We start from the raw sequence: 11,921 nt of genomic DNA, 5'->3' as shown, positions 1-11,921 counted from the left end.
ATTTAGAGATTGGAGATAAACAGATAGAAAATACAGGATAGCCTCGAGAGGGCCTGAACCTCTTCCAATTGGGCCTGACTGTCTCTGCCCTAGGGAGCAAAAGACCTCCCCCCAGCACAGCCAAGTGCAGACCATCTCAGACACCTGCACTCAGGCCCGTGGTCCAATCATCCTTTCTATGCAGACCTGCTGGGTGAAGCCATGAGGAACCTGAAAATGGGCTCCCACAATATGGGAACATCTGCGTTATAGACATAAAGCTATATTTCATAAACCCTGATATGTATCTGAGTCACTTGGAAACGTTTAAGGGTAGATTATGAGAATCTGTAGCCGGGCTAGAAATGTGCCTTTCTGACAAGCCCCCCACTGACGCTGCTTGCCCAGGGAGCACACACACTTCTGGCTTGCAGAGTGGTGCTAGGAGGTCCCGTTCATTGAGGGAATGCTTGAGATACTGGTTATGCTCACAAGCTAAAGATTGCTTAGCTCAGGCTGCGCAGGGGCACCCCAGCCTGTAAAGTTTCTTGTTCTATGGAGTGGATTCTGGAATCCAGAAGTCAAGTTTTATATGTTTGGTTCTATAGTAGTTCTGTGGCTTTTAATGAGTGACTTGAAATCTGTATCTTTGTGTACAAATCATGATTGCAAAGATGTACCAATGTTTTCCTGAAGCTAAAACTATCAGAGTCTAGCAGTAGTAAGGCTCAATAAGCAATAATGCTTTTGAGTAGCACAATTTGGTTGAGGATAATCTCAAATTAACTGATATATAATCTGGATTATAAACTGATTATAAACTATAAATAATTATAAACTGATTATAGCTGGAGAACCAACAATAATGGATATGGAAAAAGAGAATGCCTGCGCCCCACGTGGTGAATGTGTGAACTGCAAGCACAGTGCTCCTGGTATTCAATCCTAGGGAGGGAGGTTAAAGTACTTGTGTCTTCACCAGCCTATGGTAAGGAAGTTCTCTGGATGGCAGCACTAAAGGATTTGATCTTCGATGATCTCTGCGACCTCTATGGTCTGAGTTCCTTTTTCATACTAGATTGTCTTCATTCTCCGGTCTTCCAGGCCAGCTGTTGAGACCATTGAGACACTAAGTTTCCACATTCTAAACAACTGAACCCCTGTAACTCCACTAAACTCTCATAGGCTTGTACCTCCAGGAAGGGATGGAGGGACTAGCAGAAATTATCCAACCCTATTAAGCTAAATAAGGCTTTCCTCGGGCTCATTGTCCACCAAGTGCTAGGGCACCTAGACAGACTTGAAATGGTTAATCTGACAGCCTTCCAAGCCCAGACTATACCAGAGGCTCAGAACTCAGGCTGGTCTTGAACTTGTGATCCTCCTGCCTCCACCTCGTGAGTGCTGGGGTAACAGGTGTACAACCACACCTGGGTTATGCAGTGCTGAGGATCGAACCCAGGGCTTCATGCATGCTACGGCATGCACTTTACTAATGAAGGGAAATCCCCAGCCTTAAACCTTTCTCGTTTAAGTTAATTATCTCAAGGTGTCTTGTTATGGCAAGAGAAAGGTGACAACATGGTCAGCATACCAAGCTTTGGGGTCAGGGTTTCCTCTCTAAATCCTCCAGCCCCATTTGGTGCATATTCAGTGACGAGAAACTTGCGGCCATTACCATCAGCCCACCCCAACACAGTCACAGCTAAGCTGCCTCCCGCTCAGAAGCTGGGGCCCACACATAGCCGACTGCATATGGACTTAACCTGGGCTCCAAACGGTTTCTTCAGTCAGAAATGTGATTTCTCACGTAGACTTGTCCCTAGAGAAAGTGATTTATCCCAGTGACATCATTTTGTACCCTCCCTCACTTCTCCTCCTCCCAGCGATGTCCTAACAATTTGGAAATGCATCATTGTGGTTTGCTGCTGATGACTGAGACAGTGTTCACCACCAGGCTTGGCCGCATCTTTTATTGTCTTTTGGAAACAGTGACTCGGGATTCCTTAAGGATTGCTTGATTGGGGGAAGCAACAAGTCTGATGATCAAGGAGGCCAAGTTATCTTAACTGGAGAGGGTACCAGTTGTGATCGATGCAGAAAGAGGCATCTACCGAGACCATGTAGCATTTTGTTCTAAAATCCATTTCTAAAGAGAAGTGATGTAAATGTTTTTAAACAAAACGCCCTAGCCAAAAACCCTGAACCTCCTCTGGCTAACAGTTTGGAATCTCTCGTCTCACAAGGACTCACCTTCCGTGACCGACGGTAGCTCTCGGTTTAATGGGTTTGGCTATTCTTTTAAGAGTTGAGAAGTCTTTCTGTGGGCCAGTAAGATGGGCTGCTTGAGCACAGCACTTGCCCCAAAGCCTGACAACCTGAATTTGATCCCTGGAACCATGTGGAGTGGAAAAAGAGAGACCCGACTCCCAGACGATCTCCACCAGTGTGCTATGGCATGTGTGCCCTTCACACAATTAACTAAAATAACTTTGAAAACATTTTTAAAGCGTTTTCTGGTTTTACATAGAAGATGAGTCTCTCTGTGTGTTATTACTACTAGAAAATAACCAGGATGTCATGAGATCTGAGCCCTAGATGCCTGGTAGATTTTGGCGTAAGCTGGTCCTGAAGGTGGGTGATATGCAAACCCAGCCAATGCAGGGGGACCAAATGAGACATGGCTTTAGGACCAGTGATTGCTCCGCACTCCTCATACTTCTGAGGTGAAGCAGATAGGCAGGTATGGCTGAGAAGGTGAAGCCAAAAGAGAGCAAGGAGACAGTTTTGTCTTCCTCTCACTGGGTAAGTATTTGTCCCCTGGGGGCCATTCAGGATGTGTCCTACACCAGGAGACAGGAGAGATCAGGAACATCCAGTTAAATGGAGCCACAAGCACTCAGGTAAATGCTCTAAAAATGTCCCCGCTCACAGGGTGACATCTATGTGAGAAGATGGGGACAGGAACTTCAGCTAAGGCTGCTCGGTCCTCTCCAGGAAGCTAAACCTGTCCTGAGATTTTCCACTACCATTCTCTCACCAGCCTCCACCACCAACTCCAAGGTGCCGCCTACCAAAACCATGAAGGGGAAACCTCATGGGTAGAGGCAGCCTTTGGTCCACTCAAAAGAGAATGAGCATCAGTCCCTCTAGAAAAGAATTCTGAGGGAAGAGGAATACAGATAAATTATTAGTTAAATACTGATTTACAGCCATTTCACCTTAAGACAATGTTAACAGGTTGTGGAGGCGGGGAGGCATGGAGGGCAGCCTTGAGGAAGAACACAGTGTAAATGATGATTACAACAGAATCTGGGTTCAAAGCTATTCTCTGCTACGCCGGCAGGGTTTAGGGTGGGGGCTGGGAGTTTGGGGGAACAAGGGGGTAATGCCATAGTTGGCTACAGCTCTGTGGGTGAGGAGGACAAGGAAGAATCTTTGGGGGCCCAGTAATGGGAGAGGAGAAGGCCAATTCTAGGACAGCTATAAGCATGGCAATCCCATCAGGCTCCGAGACATCTTCCATCCGTCACCTTTGTCCTTTCACAAATTTCGCTTTGTTGTTTTCTGCTTTGAATTATGTTGCAAACACTCTGTATTTCCTAGACAAAGGATCTGTGCTGGAGAAAGGCCCAGATCCAGGTAACTGACTTGAGAGCCATGGATGGCTTGGCAGGCTCAGAGCAAGCAAGCTGGAGTCCTGGAACAGGATTGTGCGGTAGACACAACCTCCAGAGGGACCCAAGGTGCAGATGAGTGCAGTCACCAGCCTGCTTTGGTGGCCGGCTTTGTCCCTCCGTGGAACCCCTGCGCGTGGGAGCAGCACCAGGTGGCAGTAGCCTGCTACACAACTGAGCTCTAGCTTTGCAGGGGTGGGAGATGTTCAGGCTGGAAAGCAAGGGGTTTAATGTGGAGGTCCTGGGAGGAAGAAGGGAAGGCACCACTGCTGGGCTGTGATTGGATGAACATCCTGTGTGATGGGCCTTCTCCACCATCTCCCCAGGGAGCACTCGGTAACATCTGCATCGCAGCCAGCACTTTTGGAGTCAGATCTGGTATGGGGCATGCAGGGACACGCCATGCCTCAAGGGGAGTGTTGACAAGGGCAGGGCTGCCGCATCCAGTCCACATCAGGTAGACACCCTGCTCAGGCTGTAGACGGTGTCTGGAAGCCCCGGGGCCCTACAGCCACCCTAGGAGCACAAGGAAAAACCACTACCTAGAACCCCTGGGGTGAAGGGTTGGGTGAAGGAGATTATGTCTCTGTCCTGGACAGGCAGGTGGAGAATGAGAAAGAAGTCTCCTGCTACATGGAAGAGCCTCATTGTGCTGCGCTCACAATGAAGGTGGGCTCCGTCTCTAAGAATGCAGGCTCTCTCCAGCGCTCCACCTGGAAAGGGTGTCTGAAGAAACCAGCACCCACATCCCTAAGCGATTGCCAACAACTTCAAGTTCTACCCAGTTGTTCTTCGGGAGTTGTTCCCAGACAAAGGGCTGGCCAACGCGCCCAGCCGCAGACTTTGCTGGCCCCCAGGTCCCAAGTCCGAGCAGGAATTTGAAGAGGAGAGGGGATGATTACGCGGTAATTATGTCCCCATGACTGTCAGCCAGGACCAGGCTGTTCCAAGAGTCCTGCTTGGAGCTGGCCTGTGATGTCTGAGTGACAGGAGAATGCATAGCCTTGTGGGGAGAGCTTCAGAGCCGACAGCAACTGGATGGATGGAGGGCCCGTGGCCGGACACAGTACTGACAGAGAATGCTGGAAGGCAGAAAGCACAGTGAGTTAGTAGGATGCTCCTGGGGGACCAAGGACCAGGGCTTGGGAGAGGATGAGGGAGTAAGCACTCAGCGGCTCCCCTAGGCCCTAGACCCAGCTACAGGGGTTCGTGTGCTTCCACAGTGGCTCCTGAGCACAGTGTAAGCACAGTCATCACCCAGGAGTTGTGTGCTGCTGTGTCTTTTTTTTTTTTTTTTTTTTAAAGGCTCTGACAGCCGAAGGAGACACTCTCATCACCACTTCCAGGTCAAACAGAGGTCTTCCTGGTCAGATTGAGGTCATCCTCTCCATCCTGAAAGGGTCCTGGCACTTTTGCTTCTGTGGAACCAGGCTCTCTCTGGTTCGCTCTGATGGTAGAATGCCCAAACAGCCTCTCACAATTAGAGGTAGTGGGGCTGGAAAAAAAGAAACTGTGACTTCCTTATCCCCAGAGAGGCAGAGGAACGGCACCATCATCCCTTCAAGAGGGCATGGTCCCCTGCTGTGCCATTCCAGAAGGCTCTCAGGAAGCTGGAGCTCATGAAAATAGCTTCCTGCCCACCACTCACCCACCCTGCCCTCTGTGGTTCCCAAGCCTGTGCCCTGCTAACAGGGTCCTCCTGGCTTCTCCTCTGAAAAGCCTTCAAGGCCGAGGTCAACACACTTCGAGCTCTAGGGTCCAAGTTGGCTTCCAACCCCAACACCCAAGTCTGAGTTAGGGAGTAGTTGTACACATGCATCCTGGTGCAGTCCTGTGTCCTTCTTCTTCCCAAGGGCCACAGCACAGGGACGATGCTAACCACGTGGTATTCTCTGTGTCCAAATCATCACCGCTGAGGGACAAGAGATACCAAGGACTCCGAGGCTGGGCTCTTTGGGGCTCAGCAGCTCAGGGTCAGGCGACAGCTCACCTCCCAAGGCTGACCTGGCCACTAGGCATCTAGAGTCTGTTCTCCATTAGCCGGTCACACACCACCTGGGATATGGAGGTACTGTTGTGCCCATAGGGAGATGACAGCCCAGGTTCTGTCTTGATGGGGCGCATCTCTTCGCTGCTGCTACTGCTGCTGCTGGTGGCGGCGTTGTTGGAGTTGCTGGAGGCGCTGCTGGTGGGAGGGAGGCTCTCACCAGGAGGACCTGCAAGGAGGCAGAGTCAGGAGACCCAGTCCAGCTAGCTGCAGGGACAGAGCCCCTATTTACGTTTGCTGGGGACAAAAGCAAGGAGCCTTACGGTGAAGAACAGCGGTTCTCAGAATGGCACAGAAGCATCCACATTCCGAGGAGACTATTTTACCTACTTGAAACAGTGTCTGATGTAGTCCAGGCTGGTCTCAAACTCACTATGTAGCCAAGGGTGCCATTGCACTGTTTTTCCTGCCTCCACCTCCTGAGTGCTGGGATTACAGGCCAGTTTATGGAGTGCCGGAGATTGAAGCCAGGGGCTTCGTGTGTGCTAAGTACTCACTGAAGCCACATCCCCAGCCTAAGGGAACTTTTTCAGAAGACTCATGGCTCTAGATCCATAAGCTCCAGAGACCACATTCTGTTTGGGGGTTCCACACTCTCAGTGTTGTTTTTAAATGTAAATACTGTCTATTTCAGGATACTGCCAGAGGGTTCTCGGACAACAACCTATAATGAACTATATTAATTTCTCTGTAGCAAAAATGTGAACAGCCACACTGCTTGGATAAGTGGAGATTACAAGTGGCCTGGCCACTCCAGAACAGGTCCTGCTACAGAGTTTATCTTCCTGGATTCCGACTTAGAGGTAGAGGTCTACACCCCCTGAACCAGGGCTCTGCTGCAGCCACAGTCCCGGAGGCAGAAGAGGGTAGGACAGGACCCCTGGGGAGTGGCAGAAGGTCCAGGTAGGAACTACTTCTTCCAGAAGCCCCTGTTTAATGTAGGAACCTAGAATGCTGCCATGCCTTTGGTGTGAAAATGGGCAACTTTGTGAAGCTGCCTGCTTGGCACCGGGGAGAAGGTGAACTGTCCATATCACATGAGCCAATTCATTTCCTCTGCTGAAGCCAGTCACATCTAGTTTGGTAGTGCGGAACACAGAAGGCTCTGGTAGGGGGACATTAGTGACTCTCTCTCTCTCATATATGTATATATATATATGCATATATATACATACATATATATGTTAATTTATTTTCATTTTATGTGCATTGGTGTTTTGCCTGCATGTATGTCTGTGTGAGGGTATCAGAAGCCCTGGAACTGGAGTTACAGACAGGTGTGAGCCACCATGTGGGTGCTGGGAATTGAACCCGGGTCCTCTGGAAGAGCAGCCAGTGAGTGGTACTCTTTCCCACTGAGCCACCTCTCCAGCCTTGCAACACTCTCATTAATCTAGAAGTTAAGAAGGCATTGCCAGGTGTGTTGGCTCATGCCTATCTATAATCCTGGCACTTAGGAGGCTGAAGCAGGAAGGTCATGAGTTCAAGGTTACTCTGAGTCACATAGAAACTAAGAAGACAGAACAGCATATTGAACAGACTATTGAACCCGGAGTGAACATTCAAGATCCCAGTTAATAGCGATGTGATTTTAAGTCATTACACTTGAGCCCCAGTTTGTTTATTAGGAAGTCAGACTAACAGACTGCTTCTGTGGGGTCTTGAGGAGATCCCTGAAGGAATGTGTGCAGGTTCAGAGCACTATGTGACATTAATGTTCCCCGATTGCAGATCAATCTGTCAGGAGCGTGGTTAATGGGAACTTGTCTGATTTGATCACAGCATCAAAAGATGGGGCCAATGAGCAACATTACTCTCTCAGGCTCCACACTGGTCCAACCAGCCTATTGTAAGGTACTGCCTTCTTTGCTGGGTTATCTTTCTGTTCTGAGAGAAGAGGTTGGAGGAGGAGGTTACCACCCTACCCTGGCAGCCTACCAGAGCAGACATGGTTCTCAAATGCTCTGGGAACGCTTGACTTATTCACTGTACTCACACACAGACCTATTCCTCACCTGCGTTGTCTTAGATTTATTCAGGTTCTTGGGCTTTCGTTTTCTGGTTTGAATTCCTCCTTCCGCATTGCAAGAGGCCTGGTACCTGAAAGGGTGGAAGTTAATATATGAATTTCCATTTGCAGATGTCTGCTATGGTATTGAAACTCTCTCCTTCGTTCCCTCCCTCCTCCTTCCTTCCTTTCCTCCCTCCCTCCCTCCTCCCTCTTCTCTCTCTCTTACACACACACACACACACACACACACACACACACACACATACACACACATACATGCACACGCACACGCTCACACACACACACACACTAAATGAAGGTCTGTAAAAGAAGCAGCATGTAGATTCTATTCTTGAGGGAAGACAAATGAGACCTTGTTGTTGATTATTATTTTAAGATGTGTTGCATTCATTTATGCTATGAAACATTTGTTTAATGATGTAAAGATGTGTTGTATTCTTTATGTTGCATTTAACTCTGTGAAGCTGTGTTACTTTGCCTGTCTAAACTACCTGATAGTCTAATAAAGAGCTGAATGGCCAATAGCAAGGCAGGAGAAAGGATAGGTGGGGCTGGTGTGCAGAGAGGATAAATAGAAGGAGACATCTGGGGGCGGGAGAAGGAAGACCAAAGAACCAGAGAGAAAGGAGGAGGACTTCAGCAGCCATCCATCCAGCTATCCAGCCATCCAGCCATCCAGCTACACAGCCAGACATGGAGTAAGAAGTAAAAAGATATACAGGAATAGGAAAAGATAAAAGCTCCAAGGCCAAAAATAGACAGGATTGTTTACAATTAAGGAAAGCTAGCTAGAAAACAAGCAAGCTAAGGCCAGGCATTATAATTAAGAATAAGCCTCTATGTATGATTTATTTGGAGCTGGGTGGCGGGCCTCCCAAAAGAGCAAAAATAACCAACGAGACCTGCAGAATGGAAATGGAGGAGACTCCCATCAGGCAGAGCTGAGGGCATGAGAGGGCATGAGAGGCATAGGCAGGGCAGAGCAGGGCATCCACTCACCCCGTGGAGCTTCATGTAGAGGCCGCAGGCATTGCACACAGGTTCACCCTCGGCATTGCGGCGCCACAGTGTGGTGGTGGTAGTCTGGCAGTTGGCACAGGAGAGGCCTACTCGGCGGGAAGCGGACTACAACATAGACAGAAAGGAAGTGTTTTGTGTCTAGCAGGGCTATGCCAGAATGGTCTCATGTGATCCCTCAGGCCAGTCTGGCACTGTCTCTGGGTATCCAGACCGCTCACAGGAACAGATGGGAGCCAAACAGAGAGGACCCCAGGGTACAGCATGAATGACCTGGACACTGTCAACAGAGCATCTCTTCCCAGGTGGATCTCATTGATGCCAGTGTCTGTGTGTAGAGTGAGGAACTTGATGGGCCTCAAAAAGGAAGCTTCAAGATTTATTCTCTCTAGTCCCCTTCCCTGTCATACACCAAAGTGGGTCGTATCGGTCAGAGTCAGGTGGAAAAAAAAAAAAAAAAGAGGCACAGACAGCAAATGTCTGGTCCCAGTTCCAGGCCTCCCCAGCCAGGACCCACACCCACTGCTCTGCCTTCTTGGACCGGGTCTTTCTAGGGGATCAACTGAAAATAAGACAACTTCTGGTTTATGTTGGTCTTCAAGACAAAGGGACTGGACTGGAGATCGGGAGGCCTGGATCTGGCTCCCTCTGGCTGGGGCCACTCACCTCTCTGAGCTTCATTTTCTACTATTGCATGGTGATGGGGTTGTAATAGCTGGGCCTGCGTCTTTGAAGTGAGCCCAAGCTCACTCTAAAGGTGTGAGAAGCTCCCCTCTTCCTCCCACCTACCTAACCCCTCAGCCCAGATCCTCCAGTTCCAAAATTTAAAGCTGGGCAAGAGTCGCAAAGCCAGGTACAGAGAGGAGGGTCGAAGCTGGGTGCTCTCCAGGCTGGTGGGCTGAGTCACAGAGATGCTTGCTTACCAGCCGGCGCTGAGGCTTAATGAGGGGTCGGTTGATGCCGTCATCTTGTGGTAGAGGCCACAGGCATTGCACAGTAGTGTCCTGTCCATCTCGCCTCCAGAGTGGGGTGGACATGGCCCACAATTGACACACTCTCTGCCTTCTGAGAAGTCATCAAACATATCTACTGGGGGGAAACACGGGAGAAAGGACACACATTATTACTTCTTTGTTTTGCTCGGAGATCTTTCACCTAGAAAGCAGGGCTAGATGTCTCCCCAGGAGATTCATTCTTCCTTGGTCAGGACTGCAAAGTGAGTGGGTTCCACTCTGCCATCCAGATGCAGCAGAGCTGCCCGAGGAAGTGTCATCAGCTGCCTAGGCTAGAGGGGACACTTGTGAGTCCAGATCTTGCCTCTAGTGTCTTCATGGCATCACCTAACCTACTCAGAACCTTTTCTTCATTTTCCTTTTCAAAAGTATGACTGTGTGATGATTTGAACATGAAATGTCCCACAGGCTCATGTTTTGCACACCTGTTCCCCAGCTGGTGGCACTATTTGGGGAGACTGTGGAACCCAGCTAGGAGGTGGGGCCTGGTTGGCAGAAGTCGATCACTCAAGGTTCTAGCGGGCCCCTTGGTCCTTTCCTGTTCTGCCTGCCTTCTGGTCTACTGCACTCCGAGAAACCCACAGTATGCTGTCATTCCACCACTCTGCCTGCCTCCCTCACCACAGACTGAATCCCTACGAAATCATAAGCTAAAACAACTCTGTCTTCTGTAAAGCAGCTTCTCTGGGTATTGCAGTCATAATAAATGCAAAAAAAACAAAACAAAAAAAACAAAACAAAACAAAACTTCATACGGATTATTTTTCCCTTTGGGTAAACATATTTATATTATAGGATAATTAGTGTTAAAACATGTAAAGAAAATACAGGTCACAACCAGTGTTGTGAGCATGTTACTTCATTCTATCCTTTGTAAGACTTTCTGTGTTGACACATACTTTTTGCCTCGTTGAGGTCAAGCGATACGGCCAGCCTATCTTGCTTTGTTTGCTTGACGTCCTAATGTATTACCACATTAGAAATGTATTATAAACGCATTTCAGCACAGTGGAATAGCCTGTCATTGAAATGTGTCCCCTCTCACTTACGCTTTTCAGTAACTGCTGAATCTCTGTCTAGTTTCCGATGTTTGTTTTGTAAACACTGGTCTCTTTGTAGGAAACCCGTGATGAGTTTCTGGCTATCACTCTGAGTACTACCCTAGAAAGGAGAGTTTCTAGGTCACAGAGACTAGCGTTCTATTTACATTCTTAAATTTATCGGTCACTTAGTTTCCTGCTTGTGACGGTTAGATGTAACTGTCAACCTGACACCTCAGAACTATTATCAAACTAGAATTACCTCAGAAAAGAGTCCTGTGAGGGACGGCCTACCTGGGATGGGCTGTGAGCATGTGTATTGTCTGAATTAAGTTCAACTGATAATGGAAAGACCCTGCCTAATGTGGGCAGCACCATTCCCTGGCAAGGACTTCTGAACTGTTCAAGAGTAAAGGAAAGGAGCGCAAGCAAGCAGGCAAGCATGCGTGGATGCATGCTTTGATTTCTCTCTGCTCCTGACTGTGGATGTGCCTCAAGCTCCTGCTGCTGTGGCTCCCTACAGTGATGGACTGCAACCCGGAACTGTAGCCTAAAATAAACCCCCTCTCTCTTCTCTCCATTTTTTTTTGGGGGGGGGGGTCAGAGTATTTATCACAGCAACAGAAATGAAACCAGCATACTACTTTTAACACATATGCATGGCCTTATGTTATGGTTTGCCATTTTTCCTTGTATATGGCACAGACAATAAAGACAGCTAATTTAATCCACTGCACCTTGGAGCCCAGCAGACGGGAGTGTCAGTCCTCCCCGAAAGGCTGCTTTCATCTGTCACCCCTTCATCACTAAGCCCTTCCTTTCTCTTCCATGTCCGTAGAACTCTACAGTTGGTGAACCCCTCATGGCCCTTCTCCTTGCCTGAGTGAGAGGGTAGGTTTGGTTTCCTCACTCCTTTGACCTCTATAAAGCCTGCTTTAAAACTCCCAGAAGTCTCCTCTGTCTCGAGCCATCTAAGTTTTCTGTCCTTAAGCAATCGCCACCTTGGTCTCTTGGATTGCCCTTGTCCTGATACCAGGCAATGCTGAGTTTCTTCTCTGGGGAAGCCATCGTACCCCTTAGAGGGCAGGACTAAAGGTCCATCCTCCTTCAGGCCCA

At 48.7% G+C, this 11,921-nt stretch overlaps 1 pseudogene; it reads right to left on the bottom strand.

The window, feature by feature from the left end:
- Positions 1 to 4,547: 4,547 nt before the first annotated feature.
- Positions 4,548 to 10,073, bottom strand: LOC114693802 (annotated as a pseudogene).
- Between the last annotated feature and the right edge of the window lie 1,848 nt (positions 10,074 to 11,921).

Source organism: Peromyscus leucopus, unplaced genomic scaffold (genome assembly GCF_004664715.2).
Source record: "Peromyscus leucopus breed LL Stock unplaced genomic scaffold, UCI_PerLeu_2.1 scaffold_243, whole genome shotgun sequence".
NCBI classification, from domain to species: domain Eukaryota; kingdom Metazoa; phylum Chordata; class Mammalia; order Rodentia; family Cricetidae; genus Peromyscus; species Peromyscus leucopus.
Note: the sequence above shows the minus strand (reverse complement) of the source record. Positions and strands in the feature narration are given on the sequence as shown.